Below are 20726 nucleotides of genomic sequence, written 5' to 3'. Positions count from 1 at the left end.
TTTTATTTATCCTTCCAAAGAAACAGATTTTGCTTTCATTGATTTATTCTATTGATTTTCTGTTTTCAATTTTATGCATTCTACTCTTATCTGTATGATTTCTTTTTTCTGTTTGCTCTGGGTTTAATTTGCTCTCTTACTAATTTGCTAAGGTGGAAATTTAAATTATTGGTTTGATAATTAATTTAAAATTAGATAAATTTTCATGTAAGCACTTTGTAAAGCTATACCCTACAAATGTAATATGTAATATTTTTATTTTCTTTCAATTAGAAATATTCTCTGATTTTCCACGTGAATTCCAGTTTATGCCATGTGTTATTTACAGTTATTTAATTTCCAAACATTTGGGATTTTCCTAATATATTTGTGTGGTTGATTTCTACTTTAATTCTGTTAGGATTAAAAGGCATACTTTGTCTAATTTTGATTCTTTTAAATTTGTTATAGTTTTTATTCTGGTCTAGAATTCTGTCTATATTGATTATTGCTTCGTATGCACTGGAAAAGAATGTATATTTTGCATTTTTTGGGTAGAATGTTATATAAATACTAATTAAGTTGGTTGCTAATGTTGCCCAAGTCCTCTATTATCCTTACTGATTTTTTTGTCTATAAGTCATATTGATTGCTGAGAGAAGAATGTTGAAATCTGCAACTATTATTATAGACTGATCTATTTTACCTTTTACTTCTGTCAGTTTCTGATTCAATATTTTGAAGTTTTCTGAAGTGCTTACAGATTTAGTCTTTTAATTATTCTTGTTTAATTATTTTTAATCCCTCATTATATTGATTGTTTTGAAGTCTACTTTGAGGTCTGAAGTTTATTTTGTCTGATGTTTTTATATTACTGGATTGTAGGGTTCTCTGTGTTTTAGACACTTCCATTAACTGAAGCAAAGCAGCACAAAATGCACCATTAAAGAAGTGTACTTTGATTTAACTTTTGAACATGTACATGTAAACCCATCCTGGTAAGCCCTATGTACAAAGCTAAAACATATTTTTCAATAGAATATTCTCAACACTTGCTTACAGAGTTCTCCCTCTATTAAACAGTTCCATTCACTGACAAAAAAACCAAACAGCACATAATTCATCTTTAAAAAGCCACTCCAGTTTTCTTTTGATTAGTATGTGCATTCTATATCCTTTTTCATATTTTACCTTGAATCCATTTATATTTTCTTATTTAAAGTGGATTTCTTATAGACAGTGGATAGATATTCATTATTTATCCAATTTGATAACTTCTGCTTTTTAATTGGTCTTCTTACATAACTTACATTTCATCAAATGATTGTGGTTGGATTTAGAACTATTTTATTATTTTTTCCTTTTACTATTGATTCTTATTCTTCTATCTCTTTCTTACCTTTATTTAGGTTATTTGAATAATTTTTAGTATTATATTTTATTTTTACATTTTTGGCTCCTCCATGTGTATTTTAAAGGGATACTGTGTATGTATCTAACACTTCAGGGTCTACTTACAGTTAGTATTGTACGACTTCAAGTAAAATGTAGACACATTACAATCATATAGGTTCTTGATCTTTGTTATAATTATCATATGCATTGAAACTCCTATTAGACAATGCTATAATTTTTACTTTCAACAGTTATATATGTTTCATATGTTTTATAATTTTATGTTTACCCAGATATTTATAATTTATATTGCTTTTCCTTTATTCCTGAAGACCAAAGTTTCCCTTGGATAGTATTTCTTTTCAGCTTAAAGAACTTTCTTTAGCATTTTAATTTAAGCAGCTTTGGTGGTAACAAATTCCCTTAGTTTTTTTTTTTTTTTTGTATCTGAGATTATCTTTTACTTCACTACTGAAAGATGTTTTCACTGGATATAGGTTTCTAACTTGAAGGTTCTTTCTTTCAGCACTTCAAAGATATTCTGCTGTGATCTTGCTGCCATGTTTTCTGATAAGAAATCCATAGACATGTAAGTAATTGTTTTCCTGAATGTAATATATTATTTTTCTATAGCTGCCTTCAAAACATTTTTAATATTTATTTTATGCTTTACAGCAGTTTGACTGTGATTTGTCTATGTGTTGTTTTGTTTGGTTTATCAGAATTAGGATCACAGAGCTTCAAATCTCTAAGTTTATATCTTTCACTAAATTTGGCAAATTTTTGGTCACTATCTCTTCAAATATTTTTTTTCCACAATGTTTTTCCTCCTAAGATTCTAAGAACACATATATTAGATGTTTTAATATTGTCTCATTGGTCTTTGTGGCTCCGTTTATTTTAATTTTCTGCTTTTAAAATTGGATAATTTTATTGATCTGTCTTAAAGTTCACTGACTCTTTTTTCTATATATTCTTAAGCTCATCAGTAATTTAAAGACAAATTTCAGAGATTACATTTTCCAGTCTAAAATCTTCCCTTGTTTTTTTTCTATTTATTTTGTTTGTTTTTGTTTATGTCATAGGGCATAGATATAATAGTAGCTTTAATAATTTTAACATCTGGGATTTTTTTAGGGGCTGGCATCTGTTTATTGTTTTTTCTCTTTTAAATCAGTCACTTTTTGGTGCTTCATAGTATATTGTATAATTTTTCATTGTATCCTGGACATTTTGAATGCTATGATATTTAGACTCTGGGTCCTGTTATAATCTGGGGAGTGGTGATATTTTTCCTTTAGCAGACAATCAACCTGATGAGATTCAGACTGGAAGTTCTGACTTGTCTTTTGTGGAAGGTGATTCAAATTCCAGTCCCAATATTTAAGCTTTGTAATGCTAGTTTGCATCTGATCTGTGCCTGCACAGCTCAAGAGTGAGTCTGAAGACTTTAGCAGGTTTGTTTATACAATTAGGAGCCATACATCCCTTCTGACTTTCTTCACTCTGGGACCCTCCACTCATTCTCTAGCCATCAAAGTCTCTTTTACATGGTTTCTCTGGCCGAACCAAGTTTGTTTGTTTGTTTGTTGTAATTAAAGTATTAGCTGTCTGTGCTGCTGCTACCATCTCACAGCTGTGCTGGGAACTCACTCATAGAGTGAAGCTATATAAAAGAAAAAAGAAAACAGTGAAACATATCTCATCAGTCACTTCTCTAAATGTTGACAGCCACCCTTAATCCATCTAAATTTTCCTTATTTTTCAGCATGCTCAGGTTTTTTTTTTTTTTTTACATGTTTTGTTAAGAATTTTTAGTTGTAAGCAGCAGGAGAGATGGGCTGTAATGGGCTCCTGTGCCCATGTTGGCGCTGGAACTTCTCAAGATTCAGTTTTTATATCTCTTAGAAAGTGCTACTGCAAGTGAAAAATAAAATATACCTTAACATTTTTTTTTTTTTACAGCTAGAAACTGAATTCCAGAGAACCAAAATAGATTGGAGAAGATGGCCTAGCCAGTTTGTGAAGTCATATAATATAATGGAAAAACTATATATATCAGAATGAGATAGATCTGTGAAAAAACCATGGCTTCACCACTTATTAGAGTATAATTAGTTAACTTCTTCGAGTATTAGTTTCCCTTCCAAAAATGAATGAAATCAATAACAAGGCATTCCTCCCCTCACTGCACCCCTATACTTGGAAATGAGAGAAGTGTTATTGGCAGCTGACAGCAGATATGGAATTAATTTTATACAGTCCAAAGAAGTGATTCGCAGCTCACCTCAGAGAGACGAGAGTGCTTGCTTCCAGGGCAGCAAGGCTTAAAGATCATTACTAAGCTATCATGTTCTTATTTGACACTCAGGAATAACTTTTAGGTTATTTGTCGGCCTTAGAGATAGCTTAGTCTACAGGGAAAGAGTATTCTGGTCATACTGATGTGAGTTCCCCGGCAGGCTGGCAGTTGAAATTTTCACTGCATTTTCTCAAATTAGGACTCTGGTTTTCTAAAGTTGTTTTATAAGATTTGTCAGTTTGATTAAGCTTTGTAGGATTTGGACAATTGGAGGATACTGACTGAATCTGAATTTGTGAGTTTGTGAGCCAGGCAAAAGAATAGCCTTGGAATATAGTAAATTTTCTAGAAAATGTCATTTTTGAAAGCTCTTTTGCAACTGGACCTCTTGGTACAATGTTAATACAAAGTGTGGTATGAAATTATTTTAAACGTTCCATGTACAATTTTTAAAAATTTAATAGTGTTTATTTTAAATAAAATTAAAAAAACTAGCACAAAAAAACCTCAATGATTCATATATTTCAGAGTTTAGAATGAGGTTATGTTTAATAAAATAGATAATTTCAAAGAAATATTAAACAAATAAAAGAACCAGTGCTATATGCATGTGACAAAAATAATGAAAAATAAATACGTGACTGAAGCTTTGAGCACACTGAATTAGCCAACAGCTGACATTGAAATGCTAATAAGATGGATGAACTAAGAAACAAAATATTGAGGGAAAGAAGATGGATTAAAAAAAGTACTCTGATTCTATTGATGTAAAGTCTAAAAACAGACAAAACTAACCTATTGCAATAGGAATCAGGATTGTGATTACTTTTCGGGAGAATGCCTAAAAGGGGCCATATGTGGTCTTCTAATACTGAAGAAAAATGTTCTGTTTTTGATCTAGTTATTCACTTTATGTAAATTCATTGATATTTACACTTATTTGTTCACTTACATGTATATGTGCTATACTTCAGTAAAATTTACATTAACAATCTAATAAAATCAGGACAAGCTAGAAATAAAATTTTCCCTATTCCATCAGCAATTTTAATCAATTAGGTGTGCTCCATGTTAGGGTTTTATATATTTTAAAAAAAGTGCTGGGCGCGGTGGCTCACGCCTGTAATCCCAGCACTTTGGGAGGCCGAGGCAGGTAGATCACATGAGGTCAGGAGGTCGAGACCAGCCTGACCACCATGGCAAAACCCCATCTCTATTAAAAATACAAAAATTAGCTGGACATGGTGGCATGTGCCTGTAATCCCAGCTACTCAGGAGGTTAAGGCAGGAGAATCGCTGGAACTCCGGAGGCAGAGGGTGCAGTGAGCCGAGATTGGACCACTGCACTTTAGCCTGGGCGACACAGCAAGACTCCGTCTCAAAAAAAAAAAAAAAAAAAAAGAGAAAAAAGTACCATTTAATTTGGTAGTGTGAATAAAGAAAGAAGTGAAACTAATTACTAAAACCTCATTTCTCATGCAAGCTTTTGGTTTGTGGATTGGATAAATTTACATGCCAGTATTTTTTTCTGTAAGATAATTGGGAATTACAGTAAATGTATTTATTGTCAATAGTGCTTTTTGAATCATGGTCCAATCTTTTATACCAGGGAAAAGGAACAGTAGGGTAGAGCCTCAGGGCATCAACTTAAAAGGAAGAATATAATGCTAATTGCAGTATCCCTCAGTCATGGTTGAAATGTGTGAGTAGCCTTGAAATAGTTAAAATAAATTGATTATACATTTCTCAAGTTAATCTAGAAATCTTGATTACAATAGTGATATTTGACAGCCACAGCAGTTTTAATGATAAAAAACTCATATAAATCAATAACAAAATATGCATACCTCAGTAGGACATGGAAAAATGATATCAGTAGGTAAAGGTATTTAGTAAATATTTAAAACAATGTGAGATAACACTAGTAATGAAAGAGTGGTATATTATAATAACTAGATATTATTCAGCTATAAAATTATTAAAATTAAAAAGCATCAATAATAATCTGGTTTGGTACAGATGTGCAAAATCGTGCTCTTTAATATCAAGGTTTATAAGCAAGTATAATAAATAGCATCTATTTTTCCCTCACAAGTTCTGAACAAATTGAATAATAAGAGTGAGAGATACGAAGGCTGAAATGTCACATTTGCTTCTGACAAAGTTTAAGTTGGAGAATATAGCATACTATGGAAAACAAATGGTCTTCCTAATACTAAATCCTAGAACTAAGCAGACTTGTCCACCTAGACATATGCACCACTTGACAAGGGCTTGCCTCTACGTGGGAATTACATCATGGAGGATCAAGAGAAAAATGTGTGTTTTTTCATGAAAAGGCTGACTTTCAGATGACAAAGAACAGACCAAATCTGAGCATACACAGTCGAGTCTTCTCAAATTTACCAGTCAGATAAATTGCTCAATCTCCCCTGGGATAGAATAGAACAAAAAAGAGAGAGGACAAAAGTGATGGCAAGCCAGTCCATTTGCTAAATGTTCTGAAAAATAACAGCAAAAAAAAAAAAAAAAAAAATTATCCTCTTTCTGTCCTCTGATGCAGTTAATTGTTACACCTGCAACTCATCTTGGTTGCTAGTTTTAAAGACATGACGGTAGGTGGAGAAAGACAGGGGATTGTCATCAATGAATGTGTTATTTGGATTGGATGCATAGACTGCAAAAATTGCTGTCACAATCATGCTTGGGTGTATATTATTACTAGGAAGAGAAGAAAACTTGCTAGTAGATTCCTGTTTTACCCTGGGAAAGAGATACAGCCCTCCACAGATGTTATTTTAGACATTTTTTTCGCTCCTTTAAGAATTTTAATTTAAAAAATATTTAATAATTTTTTACTTACTAAAAGCCTGGTCTTAATTTATGAGAAAAAAAAAGAGACCAGAATAAATTTACTTTTTCTAAAAAAAGAGAAAGTTGGGAAGTTTTTTTTCTTTTCTTTTTCTTTTTTTAAATAGAAATGCTTACCTAGGTTGTCTTGGAACACTCAGGCTGAGAGCAACTAATATTTTTGAAAGTCAAAAGAGATAAACCCAGTATATGGCAGCCCTCCAGATGATTGTCCATACTGAATAAGAGTGCCAAAAAGGTAAGATAAACAGAGTTTTTGACGGTCTCTCAGAGATAAAGGTAGGAAAATTAGAGTTTCAGGGCCTATCAAGAACAGAGGACACCAGTACCACCCCTCCAAAATTACTTGTGATTCCAAACGGATCTATGCTAGAAATAAGCATAAGCCTGACACAGACTAGTCCACACAGGCCTGAAACCAATCAAATCAATCACTGATTAGATTAAGGCAGTCTTTACCCTAGCTGCCAAAACAAAAAAGCAATCTTCTTTGGAGGAAGATACTATTCATAGTGTCTCATTTTCTCTTCACATTTTTAATATATTCCAGAACTCAAGAAAACAAGGTATACAGGGAGTGAAGAATTGCCCCCAAAATCAAGAAAATGTAAAGGAAACAGAAACTGAACTAGAAGGTGATTTACATGATAAAGTTAACAGGTGTGGACTTTAAAATAACTATGAGCAACATGTTTACAGAATGAAAATAACATTTATCAGTAGAAATTTGGAAACTATAAAAACAATCAAATGGACAAAAAATAATCAAACTATAAAAATAATCAAATGTTTTTAGTTCTAGAACTAAAAACATACAATAATGGGAATTACAAACTCGATTAATGGTTTTAATATAAGATTTACAGCTAACAAGAAAACTAGTTAACTGAGAGATAAGTCAGAAGAAAATATTTAAGTTAAACAACAAAGAAACAAAAGGATTTAAAGTATTAAAAAGTATATATGAGACTTATGATATATACAGTTGGAATATTAAAAGGAATGAAGAGAGACTAGTTCAGAAGAAATAACTAATGAGATAATGGTCAGAATTTTCACATGACAAAGAAAAACATCAGGCCACAATAACAGTGGACCCAAAGCAAAATAAAAAGTAAACAAAAGCTAGGTACATAATAGTAAAACTTCTGGAAATTCAAAACAAAGAGAAGATATTTAAAAGAGCCACAGGAAAAGGACAGATTTCTTTTCAAAATGGAAAAAATAAGACCAACTTGGATTTCTGCTGACTTCTCTACAGAAGTAATGAGGCAATGGAATGATATCTTCAAATTGATGAAAGACTATAGATACCTTAAATTTTGCACTAAATGAAAATTTTCTTCAAATTTCAGGCAAAATAAAGCAATGTTCAAACACAAACTAAGGGACTATGTTATCATCCACCTGACAGTGAAGAAAACATTAAAAGATTTTTTTTTTCAAGCAGAAGGAAAACTATCCCAGACGGAAGCTCACAATTTTAGAAAAGAAAGATGACTGAAAAGATTACATTTGTGGGTCAATAAAAATAAATGTTGACCATATATAATAGTAATATCTTATGTAGCTTAAACTATTTAAAGAATTAAAATTCATGACCATAGTAATAATGCATAAAATGAAAGGAAGTAAATGGAGTTGAAGAGTTCTGAAGTGTTTTGTTTTCCTGGGAAATTGAAAAGTACTAAATTTAATAAGATTGTAATAGGTGAAAAATGTATCATTATCTGCAGTTACCATTAAAATGATAAAATAATGATTTTAGATAAGTAAAATCTAATGGAAGAATGAAATAACAAATTCTTCTACATTTTAATAATTGGTGCATATGGAATTAATTTTAGGATAAGGAAGAGGTGGGGAGGTAACTTTCTGTGCTTATTTTTAAAATGATTTGTGAGCTACCAAAAGTTTTTGAAGCCAGACAGACTCAAGGTGACCTCTGTATCTGCCACTTCTTATTTGTATAGTTGGGGCAGTTTACCAACATTCCTGAGTCTCAGTTTCTTCTTTGTGCATTATAAAAAGCATTAACTTGAGGAGTTGTTGCTAAGATTAGAAATAACGTATATAAAGCGCCTAGCATGGTACCTGGCACACTGTAGGTTCCCAATCAAGGCTGTAACTACTGTTGACTATTGACCCCTGGTAAAGCAGCTAAATTTATCAGATTTACTGCACCAAGAAAAAATACTGCCTTGACAGAGTCATGGGAAATTAGGGCAGGGTATTTATAGGGTTTTAAAGTCTGAAAGGGGTAACTTTAAGGTAGGTCTTGCAGGGTTGGAACTGGTTAGGGCTGAGTCGAGTTTATGACATAACAGCTTTAGTTTGATGGTAATAGTGAGAAGAGAGGCTGGAAGTAAGTCTTGATGAGGAACCTGTTTTGACGAGTTAGCTGATTGATTGGCAAACAGACTTAACCTCCAGGTGTTGTATTTCCTGGAGCAAGCCAGCAAGCTATTTATTCTTGGTCCTAGTATTATTTAGTATAGAGTTGGGGAATTATGTCCATTCAGTCCCAGTATTGTATACACAAAGACAGGGAATTACGATAGTTTTAGCTATCACTTCTCTTATTGTTAGCTAGGCGTTACTTTTAATATATGAATTAAACATAGCTGTAGAAGAAGTCCCTGCAGAAAGTGATGGGTGCTTAATGAGAATAGTACTCTGTGATTACTCTGGCTTTTCTAGTGATAATTTGCCTTTCGTGGCCTTTCATGGCTTCTTCTGCTCAGTGAACTCAACTGGAGCTCACACCAATTGCTGACTCTCTGGGTACAAAAAGTAGTAATCTCGGCCAGGTGCGGTGGCTCACGCCTGTGATCCCAGCACTTTGGGAGGCTGAGGCAGGTGGATCACCTGAGGTCAGGAGGTTGAGACCAGCCTGACCAATATGGCAAAACCCCGTCTCTACTAAAAAATACAAAAATTAGCCGGGCGTGTTGGAAGCTGAAGCAGGAGAATGGCTTGAACCCAGGAGACAGCGGTTGCAGTGAGCCGACATAGTGGCACTGCACTGCAGCCAGGGGGACAGAGTGGGACTCTGTCTCAAAAAAAAAAAAAAAAAAGTAGTACGCTCTCAATTAGATGAAATTGAACTTAACACATTCACATATTTGAACCATTCTTTGCTCCTCTCCTGATGCAATCACTGAAATTTGCCCAGGGATATTATTTTATCATTTGGCTATCATTCCTTGGAATAAATGTTTTGGTCTACTAAAACCCAGGAATTATTATTTTATTTTATGAGTTTCTTACCTTCCTCTGGGATTTAAAAACCATTTAGAGACCTAATCCTCCTGTAAATGTATTAATCATAAAGAATGTAAGGAGGGTTAAATCCTCATGGGCTTGTGAAAAGAGCTATTGATACATTCTGCAAGATTTTAAGTCTAAGCTCTGGAAAAATGTAAAAGTTTTTGTTTGTTCATTTTTTGCATTGAATTTATTTGAAATCAAGGTTCTAATGAGAGGGTTTGAGTAACCATCTACCGACCTAATTCCTGAAAGAGTGAATCTTATCTGTGATATGCCCCAAAGAAGATGATATTAGAAATAATCTCTTAACATTTACCGATGACATGTTCTCAAGGTTGATGAGAGATCGATGTGATGTGAATATTTCATAGTTGGATCTACCTGGCACTGAAAGAAGTGACTTGGGGGTAGGTAAATTGCGTTTGCTAGCAAGAAAATGGGTGCATAAAATAAATAGAAAATCTTACTATTCTCCCTACTGTCAGTCTCCGGGAAGATGAATGGCGGTGGTTGAATTTGTTTCTGTTTTGCTAGTAGACTATAGCTAACTGTCAAGAACAGTAGCCTCAGGGCGAATATGAATGATTAAACGGTTTAGCTTTTAATAATGTTGTGTTTGGGCATATTCTGTCAATTTTAAAACTTGAAATAAACAAATTTAATGAACTGATTGAATTTGGTGTTGTGTGGGCCTAATTAGATCCAAAGAACACCAATGGACATTTTTTTTTATGAAAGATAATTATAGTATCTAATATTTATTGAGCACTTAGGATGTGCCAGGAATTCTGATTTAGATAATTTTCTTATTTAATCCTTACAGCAGCCTTAGGAAACAGGTTCTGTTTGTAACCCATCTTTTTTTTTTTTTTTTTTTTAGTGGAAAATACTAACTTATTTTTATTTATTTATTTATTTTTGAAAGAATCACTGTTATAATAACTTTAATTTATCTTGCATTTTAGAGAAGTCTATGAATGATTTTTAAAAAGCACCTCCTTACCCCATATGACGTTTCTCTGACAGGTGTTAAAGTAGGCAATGAGTATGTCAACAGCTTGAACATCAGCGTCTTGCAAGGACTTCAGACCAACCAACCACTCGCCAAAAATCTTGGCAGCTTTTTTATCTTGTTTTTAATACAACGGTATATCCACTCTGATGGCAAACCTGTCCAGCCACATCTCCACAACATGCTTTGCAAAATCAGTGATTAGCAAATTAGTTAGCTATGGCACGGAGCTGTGCTCGCTTGCCCCTGGCAGCCTGGAAGCTGGTTTTGATACTGGCAGCAGAACATCTAGAATGACAAGTTTCGCACTGTAGGAAATAGAGTCGCGTGTCCTACTGTAGGATTGTGTCCAGTGATCGGCATGTGTGACAAGTGACATATTCCTTGATATATCTTCTCAGGACATTTTCTGTTTCTGTTGGAATCTTCCTTTGATTACAAGTTGGTTATTACCATCTATAGAACCACTTGTACCCAATTCAGCCAACAAAAATGCAAGATGTTTGGGCTGACGATGTAATAGTTTACAGATATCTGTAAAGTTGACAAAAGAAGTTTTCTTGGTTCCTACTCGGACAACCTGTGGAGGTTTCATGACAAATTTCCTTTTCTTCCCAGTAACCATATCTGGATTCTTTTCCCTCATGATGTTGAACACTCGATTCAGCAGCTCCTCCTATGTGTAGTGTCTTTCTGAGCCTGCCCAAGTAAGGCCTGTCTGATTACTGAATGAGATACCATCATCTTTTTTGCTGTCTTCATCTTCTAGAGCTTCATCTTTCTCTAATATTTCATCCTTATCTGGGAACTTAACATTCTTCTTTTTCTTCTTGTTATTGCCAAGCATAATGTCAAGGTCATCCTCTGGTTCAGTTGGTTCTTGAACATCACTTTCAAGCTTAAGATCCTTTACACCTTCTTCAGCTTCATCAATATTAAATACCTTTTTAGTTTTTTTCTTCTTTTTCTTTTGATTAAAGAAGTTCAAGTCATCTAGATCATCAGAAGAATCTTTTTTCCTAGTGTCCTCTTCATCAGCTTCCAAATTTTTGTCCTCAGTTGGCTCTGGCTCCACTTCTTTTGTTTCTGAAGGCTGGGTTTCCTCTGTTTGGTATCCCCTTCCTCATCTAACATAAAAGGTTTCTTCTTCTTTTTCTTCTTGCTCATAGTAAGATAAAAAATCATAGGGCAGACACCTGATAGAGTAGAAATTGCAGGAGGCCGGGCGCGGTGGCTCACGCCTGTAATCCCAGTACTTTGGGAGGCTGAGGCGGGTGGATCACGAGTTCAGGACATCAAGACCATACTGGCTAACATGTTAAAACTCCCTCTCTTGTCCCCAGACATGGCTGTGGCTCGAGTGGGCTCAGCATGGATGGGAAGTCAGATGGGTCAGCCCCAGGCCCCGGCAGCAGCGCTGCTCCTGCCAATACCTCTCCCACCACCTCACTAGGCTCTTGCATCAGCTAAAGGGAACAACACCCCGCCCTCCCCTCCAAGCTTTGGAAATGCCTATTTTTATTTTTTTAAATTATACTTTATCTTCTAGGGTACATGTGCATAACGTGCAGGTTTGTTACATATGTATACATGTCCATGTTGGTGTGCTGCACCCAATAACTCGTCATTTACATTAGGTGTATCTCCTAATGCTATCCCTCCCCACTCTCCCGACCCCACAACAGGCCCCAGTGTGTGATGTTCCCCTTCCTGTGTCCAATTGTGCTCATTGTTCAGTTCCCATCTATGAGTGAGAACATGTGGTGTTTGGTTTTCTGTCCTTGCAATAGTTTGCTGAGAATGGTGGTTTCCAGCTGCATCTATGTCCCTACAAAGGATGTGAACTCATCCTTTTTTATGGCTGCATAGTATTCCATGGTGTATATGTGCCACATTTTCTTAATCCAGTCTGTCATTGATGGACATTTGGGTTGGTTCCAAGTCTTTGCTATTGTGAGTAGTGCCACAATAAACATACATATGCATGTGTCTTTATAGCAGCATGATTTATAATCCTTTGGGTATATACCCAGTAATGGGATTGCTGGGTAAAATGGTATTTCTAGTTCTAGATCCTTGAGGAATTGCCACACTGTCTTCCACAATGGTTGAACTAGTTTACAGTCCCACCAACAGTGTAAAAGTGTTCCTATTTCTCCATATCCTCTCCAGCACCTGTTGTTTCCTGACTTTTTAATGATCACCATTCTAACTGGTGTGAGATGGTATCTCATTGTGGTTTTGATTTGCATTTCTCTGATGGCCAGTGAGGATGAGCATTTTTTCATGTGTCTGTTGGCTGCATAAATGTCTTCTTTTGAGAAGTGTCTGTTCATATCCTTTGCCTGCTTTTTAATGGGGTTGTTTGTTTTTTTCTTGTAAATTTGTTTGAGTTCTTTGTAGATTCTGGATATTAGCCCTTTGTAAGATGAGTACATTGCAAAAATTTTCTCCCATTCTGTAGGTTGCCTGTTCACTCTGATGGTAGTTTCTTTTGCTGTGCAGAAACTCCTTAGTTTAATTAGATCCTAGGTTTTCTTCTAGAGTTTTTATGGTTTTAAGTTTAACATTTAAGTCTCTAATTCATCTTGAATTAATGTTTGTATAAGGTGTAAGGAAGGAATCCAGTTTCAGCTTTCTACTTATGGCTAGCCAGTTTTCCCAGCACCATTTATTAAATAGGGAATCATTTCCCCATTTCTTGTTTTTGTCAGGTTTGTCAAAGATCAGATGGTTGTAGATGTGTGGTAATATTTCTGAGGGCTCTGTTCTGTTCCATTGGTCTGTATCTTTGTTTTGGTACTAGTACCATGCTGTTTTGGTTACTGTAGCCTTGTAGTATAGTTTGAAGTCAGGTAGCGTGATGCCTCTAGCTTTGTTCTTTTGGCTTAGGATTGTCTTGGCAATGTGGGCTCTTTTTTGGTTCCATATGAATTTTAAAGTAGTTTTTTCCAATTCCATGAAGAAAGTCATTGGTGGCTTAATGGGGATGGCATTGAATCTATAAATTGCCTTGGGCAGTATGACCATTTTCACGATATTGATTCTTCCTATCCATGAGCATGGAATGTTCTTCCATTTGTTTGTGTCCTCTTTTATTTCATTGAGCAATTGTTTGTAGTTCTCCTTGAAGAGGTCCTTCACATCCCTTGTAAGTTGGATTCCTAGGTATTTTATTCTCTTTGAAGCAATTGTGAATGGGAGTTCACTCATTATTTGGCTCTCTGTTTGTCTGTTATTGGTGTATAGGAATGCTTGTGATTTTTGCACATTGATTTTGTATCCTGAGACTTTGCTGAAGTTGCTTATCAGCTTAAGAAGATTTTGGGCTGAGATGATGGGGTTTTCTAAATATGCAGTCATGTCATCTGCAAACAGGGACAATTTGAATTCCTCTTTTCCTAATCGAATACCCTTGATTTCTTTCTCTTGCCTGATTGCCCTGGTCAGAACTTCCAACACTATGTTGAATAGGAGTGGTAAGAGAGGGCATCCCTGTCTTGTGCCAGATTTTAAGAGGAATGCTTCCAGTTTTTGCCCATTCAGTATGATATTGGCTGTGGGTTTGTCATGAATAGCTCTTATTTTGAGATATGTTCCATCAGTACCGAATTTGTTGAGTTTTTAGCATGAAAGGCTGTTGAATTTTGTCAAAGGCCTTTTCTGCATCTATTGAGATAATCATGTGGTTTTTGTCTTTGGTTCTGTTTATATGCTGGATTATATTTATTGATTTGTGTATATTGAACCACGCTTGCATCCCAGGGATGAAGCCCACTTGATCATGGTGGATAAGCTTTTTGATGTGCTGCTGGATTCGGTTTGCCAGTATTTTATTAAGGATTTTTGCATCGATGTTCATCAGGGATATTGGTTTAAAATTCTCTTTTTTTGTTGTGTCTCTTCCAGGCTTTGGTATCAGGATGATGTTGGCCTCATAAAATGAGTTAGGGAGGATTCCTTCTTTTTCTATTGATTAGAATAGTTTCAGAAAGAACGGTACCAACCAACGGCCATTTTCAAACTCTTAAATTAGTGCCTACTTGATCATTAATTAAAAAAAGCGTGAGTTTGGGATTACAAAGGTTGGTATTTAAATTCTAGCTCCAATATTTACTACCTGTTTTACTTTAGGCATGCCACTTAGTCTTTCAGAATTTGAAGTGTTGTAACAAAAATGAGTAATTCACAAGGTTGTTTAGAGAATTAAATGAAAGACTATATGTAAGTGCTTAGCATGTGATATGGGATGAAGATTCTTTGCTTTCTTTTTAAAATAAGAGGGAATCATGGAGATGTACAATTATTTGGTGAGAGAGACAGCATCTCCTCTATCAGAATTTCAGCATACACAACTAAATCAAGGTGCAGTTGTCCATTTCTACTTGCTACTAAATCAAGGTGCAGTTGCCCATTTCAGAGAGACTGATGGTATGGTAGCAATTAGGTTAAAGAATAAAGAGTTAGGCCCCTGTTCAATTCTATTATATACTACAAAATCTCTACAAAGACACTATTATAGAGTCTCAGTTTGCTCATTGGTTAAGAATAAAGATCGTAGTGTGAGATTAAGTGGCACCACATAATGGAAAAGGACAAACATTACAGTAAGTAGGCAACATGTTTGTTGATTCTTCACTGCCATCACTTTCTTTCCTAGAAGAACTGGGATATTTTGAAATTTACATTTGTTTCTCCGAATAACAGTTTTCAACACACTATTCAAGCACTTTTCTTTCTTTGCAGAAAGAACAAACCTTTCCAAAATGTTACCAAGGGACTATTGGCTTAAGATGGCACTCTGAACACATATATCTATCCTTGCTCCTTCAAATGCGTTAAAATAACAGAAAAGTACTTAAAAAAATAATCTCATGCAGTAGAAGCTGTTGGTGACCCTTCCAGATCAATTTAACCAAAGCTATGTCTTTCTACCAGCTGCTGTGAATGTGTTAAAGTCTCACAACTACCCCAGGCCATTCCTGTTCCTCTGCTCCCCAGGGTGTCAGGTTGAAGCCAGGCTCCAGCTGAGACCACAACGTATTTAGCTATTTAGCGCCTTCTCCTGCCCTAATCCTGCCATCTTCACTTTCTTTCTCCAGAGACCACTTTCCTAATAAGTCACTTGCATTAAAATCTCCACCTTAGGCTTTTCTAGGAAGCATATTGATAAATAGAGCCAAAGTTATTCGTGTGGAAAAAGATTCTGGGGCTCAAAATGGACAGGAGCAGGGTGAGAAGTAGTGGATAAAGTGGAGTTAACAGAAAGTGCAAATTTGAAAACGCTGTGAGTTAGTGCCTCTCTCAACCTCAACACATATCCTCTATATGTAGCATACAGAGTTAGGTAGTCTACCATTTTGTACCAGTTAAAAATCATAGGACCCGTTCCTGAACAAACCGAAATCCCTGTGCGGAAGTAAGGTTGCCAATGGCAATGATTTCCCCCTTGTTACTTAGCCTGAGAGCCAGCTCCCTGCCCATGTGTATGTGCTGAGTAGAAAAGACCCACATCTCCTGCCTGGATTAACCAACTGAATCCCTTACTTTTAGGTATAAACATACAAAGATCAGCAGGAGTATGAAGGTCAAAGTAAACAAATATAAAAACTGATGCCAGAAGAGAAATAACTGGAACAGAAGAAACCTAACGCAGAGCAAAACAATAAAATCAGCAATGAGTGTGCACAGATGTGAGAAGATACTGAATTTATTAAACAAGAACTAAATGGCCTACATTATATTTTTCAACTAAAAGTAATCAGAGAACAAAAAAGTTCAGAGAAATTCCAAGTGATTACAGAAATAAAACATTTAGTATGAGAATTAAAGATAAACTTTGGGTACTGTGCCATAACAGAGAAAAAAGACAAAGAAATATGGAAGAAGACATACATGCTATAGATCTGCACTGTCAAATATGGGAGCCATTAGCCACATATGGCCATTGAACAATTAAAATGTTGTTAGTCTGCAGTAAAATGTGCTGTAATTATTAAATATACCCCAGATTTTGAAGGTAATACAAATTAAGAATGTAAAATATCTCAATATTTTTGTTGATTAAATATGGAAATAGTATTTTGAATATATTAATATATTTAAAAAGCTATATGAAATTGATTACAATTATTCTTACCCCTTTCTTTTTATATTTTTTGATGTGGCCACAAGAAAATTTAGTTACAGATGGAGCTCGCATTTATAGCTTATATTTCTATTGGACATTGCTGCTATGGAGTGTCAGTCTAAGAGGTTCAACTTTTGATTAATAGAATTTCCTGAAAGAGGAATTGAAAAGGAGGGAATTATCCAAGCAATAATAGGTATAACATTCTTGGAGCTAAGGAAAATCATGACACTAAAATGAAAACTCTCACTGAGATAGGGAGGTGATATGGTTTGTCTGTGTCCCCACCCAAATCTCATCTTGAGTTCCCATGTGTTGTGGGAGGGACCTAGTGGAAAGTAATCAAATCATGGGGCAAGCCTTTCCCATGTTCTTATGATAGTGAGTAACTCTCCTAAGATCTGATGGTTTTATACAGAGGAATTCCCCTGCACAAGCTCTCTCTTTGCCTGCTGCAATCCATGTAAGATGTGACTTGCTCTTCCTTGCCTTCCGTCATGGTCATGAGGCTTCTCCAGCCACGTGGAACTGTAAGTCCAATTAAACCTCTTTCTTTTGTAAATTGCCCAGTCTTGGGTATGTCTTTATCAGCAGCATGAAAATGGACTAATACATGAGGTTAATAAAATTGTGTAGATCTTAAAAGTAAAACAAGAGGAAGCTGATACCTACAAAGCTATACTCAGAAAAAAGATCATACAAGTTTTAGATTTTTTTTCTTAGTAATTCCAGATGTCACAAGATAATGAAACTATGCATTAGAAGTTACAGGAAAAATAATTCTGAACCTCAAATTCCCTTTCCAGCTGTTCTGGCAATTAAGTGTGAGACATTTTTAAATGCAGCAAAGTCTCAGAGTTTACATCCCAGAACCATTTTTAAGGAAGTTACTTAAAGATGTACTTCAATAAACCTAGGCTAAAACACCCCAAACATAGAATGACATGGGAAGCAAGAAACTATGGAATTAAGCCAGAAATTCAATGAACAAAAATCCCAAGATACAGCTATACAACACTCCTCTAAATTAGAATAGGAAACATTATTTAGGTGATGGCTACACTAAAAGTTCAGACTTTACCACTATGCAGTATATCCACGTAACAAAACTGCACTTGTACCGCTTACACTTATACAAATTTTAAAAAAGAAGGAAAAAACCCACAAACTTGACTAGTTTGTCTTCTAAGATTGAAATGGATCCCAACGAAAAAATGCAATTGGCAAATATGAGGAAGATGTTCCTGCTATTATATGAAAGATGTGGTTTTTTTTTTTTCTCCAAAGAATGAAATTCAAAGACAGAGGCACCAGGAGTCACACAGAAAAGTAACAGAAGGTCACAGTCAGCCTATGAAGAAAATGAAGCTGTGGCATAGTTTTCTGTCTATTGATGGGTAGGAGAAAGAGGAATACACGAAGACTGTTCTCCCTCTGGTTGTATAAGGATTATAATATCAGAGTGATGGAACAATAGCTTTAGCTTCTTACTTAGCTCAACCATGACGTAGTAATGCAAACACTGTTTATTAGTTTTAATTCTAAGACTCAACCTCTGGGCAGTGCTCAAAAGTCTTAATTATGGTTATAACACAGTTTCTGTTACCATATTTGACAATGTTAAAGCTGATATATAAGGCGATAGAAGTTGGTAGGTAAAAGTTGGGAAGTTTAAGGGAAGATGAGGTCACTGTCAAAAACAAAATCAGATCAAGTTGGTAAACTGTAGAAGTTTATTGTGCATACAAAAGAACAATTCAAGAACTGGGAGGCCTCAAACCAAGTGTAGAAAGCTTTGCTTGCAGCAGTTACAGCACAGTTTATAAAGCAGAAAGGAGAAAGTATTTTAACCTTTTTCATGATTGTTTAACATTAACATTCTTTTTAGGGCAAGTAGAGCTGTTTAGGAGCATCTGTTTATAGCTGAATGGCTTAACTTTCCTGAATCCTGCTGACCAGAACTTAAAAGCATACATTTTGAGTTTCATTTATGATTAGAGCAAGCATTTTGGGGAAATCAGGATGACTTAAGTTTTTATTGCATGGTTATATGTTATATGTAAACTGCGGCCTCCATTTTGTTTTACTTTAATAGTATAAATCGTAACAGCTCACATAGAAGGGAATCAAGAAATAGTGTCTACAGCAGATGTAGTAGGGTATAGATTAAAATATTTTATTTAACATTAGAAAGAGAGACAAACATATTTACAAAAATAAACCCATGGAATAGTTATAATAAAACTGTTAAAAAATGGAAAGCGCAGAGTTGGAGAATAGTGTGAATACATCAAAACCCTATCTTTTTTTTTTTTTTTGGCAGAGTCAGTAATGTCTAAAGCTGATACATCAGGAGTAAGAAGTAGAAAATGTATTCTTTAGCACTATGGTGGAAATTGCCCCAAAAAACTAGGAAAGCAAAGAAAGGCCTGGGAATGAGATTGCTCCTTTTTATTCTAAGCCATTCTGTTCAATTTCATTTTTAAAGTATGTGCACTTACTGCACCATGTGCTGCTTCTGAAATTAATTCTTATCAAACTATTATGAGGTCAGGGTTTTGGCCAGATTGCCTAGCACTAACTTTGGGCCTGGTGGGTGGGGTGATGGTGCTGCATAGGGGGAAAAGGGGGCTCTTCCGAGGGCCTCTACATCATTCATTTCCTCAGCAGCAAAGCTAAGCTGCTCTCATGATAGCTTCCATCCTTTATCTCATAGTTCTCAGCCCAGAAATGAAGGACTTTGAGTTAATGGCATCAGTCTGCACTTCCTGTTCATTGTAAAAAAGAAAAATTGATTTGAGAGCTGAAACCTCATAACCTCTAGATACCAGAAAAGCACAGAACTTCTGCCTAACTCGACACCTTGTGGGCCCTCCAGGAGAGATGTCTCCAGCACACCTTCCAACTGCTCCGAACTCTGTTTTACAATGAAGGAAACCGAGCACCCCAAAACCGAAAGAACAGCAGTCACTTGGGTAATAATATGTAGGGCTTCATGCAAAAAAAAAAAAAAAAAAAATTGGGGATCTAGAACAAGGCCACCTGATTCCAGATTGATTTATATCCAAGCAGTTTGCATTTGATTCCAAATGTTTTTATGTTTCTTTTAGTGTTTTTAGAATAAACAGCTTATTTTGAAGAAAATACTTTCTGGAAATCTATATGGGAAGCATGATATTGGGCTGTGGGATCCAAAGTGCATCTGTTCTGGCTACTTCTGGGCATCCTCACTGACGAGGTATCTTGAGAACCCAGCCCGAAATCCATACGTTTGAATAATAATTCAAAGCTTCTTTCTACTGCCATAACACCGAGTTTCTATTTCTGATTTAAATTGCTCAGATGGGTCCCTGTTTCCTGTTCCTACAGCATAGATTTTAGATTCCCATTCGGTCTCACACCCTCTTCAGACAACAATGATTTACCGGCTGTGTCTACACCCTGTTGTTTTTCTTCCCTATTAACTGATTCTACCAAGTAGTCCAACCCTCGTTTACCAGAAATCATTCCCAGGTTCCCAGTTCGTTTGTATGACTGCGGTTTATTGCTTTCCTTGTTAAATAGAAAATCGAGTGGGGTTTCCAAGTGTTGTTTTCTTCATTAGACATTGTTGGTAAAGCTACTTTTTCACATTTATTTCCTTCTTTATTCTTTTCTCCAACCGTCATGCATTTTTCAGTGGCTGGACACCTAATGAGAAAGAGTCAGAAGATGTCTCTAAGTAATCTGACTTCCCAGGCTGTGACAAGCCTGGCTTGGATTTTCAA

General features: G+C 35.4%; 1 pseudogene across 1 annotated transcript; it reads right to left on the bottom strand.

The window, feature by feature from the left end:
• Positions 1–10744: 10744 nt before the first annotated feature.
• Positions 10745–20466, bottom strand: LOC112619415 (annotated as a pseudogene). Its single transcript, XR_003118219.1, has 2 exons — positions 20385–20466; positions 10745–12070 (listed from the first exon to the last, which is right to left on the bottom strand). The product of XR_003118219.1 is annotated as a eukaryotic translation initiation factor 2 subunit 2 pseudogene (transcript).
• Between the last annotated feature and the right edge of the window lie 260 nt (positions 20467–20726).

This window comes from Theropithecus gelada, chromosome 2 (genome assembly GCF_003255815.1).
Source record: "Theropithecus gelada isolate Dixy chromosome 2, Tgel_1.0, whole genome shotgun sequence".
Taxonomy (NCBI): Eukaryota; Metazoa; Chordata; class Mammalia; order Primates; family Cercopithecidae; genus Theropithecus; species Theropithecus gelada.
This window is presented reverse-complemented; position numbering and strand designations above follow the sequence as displayed.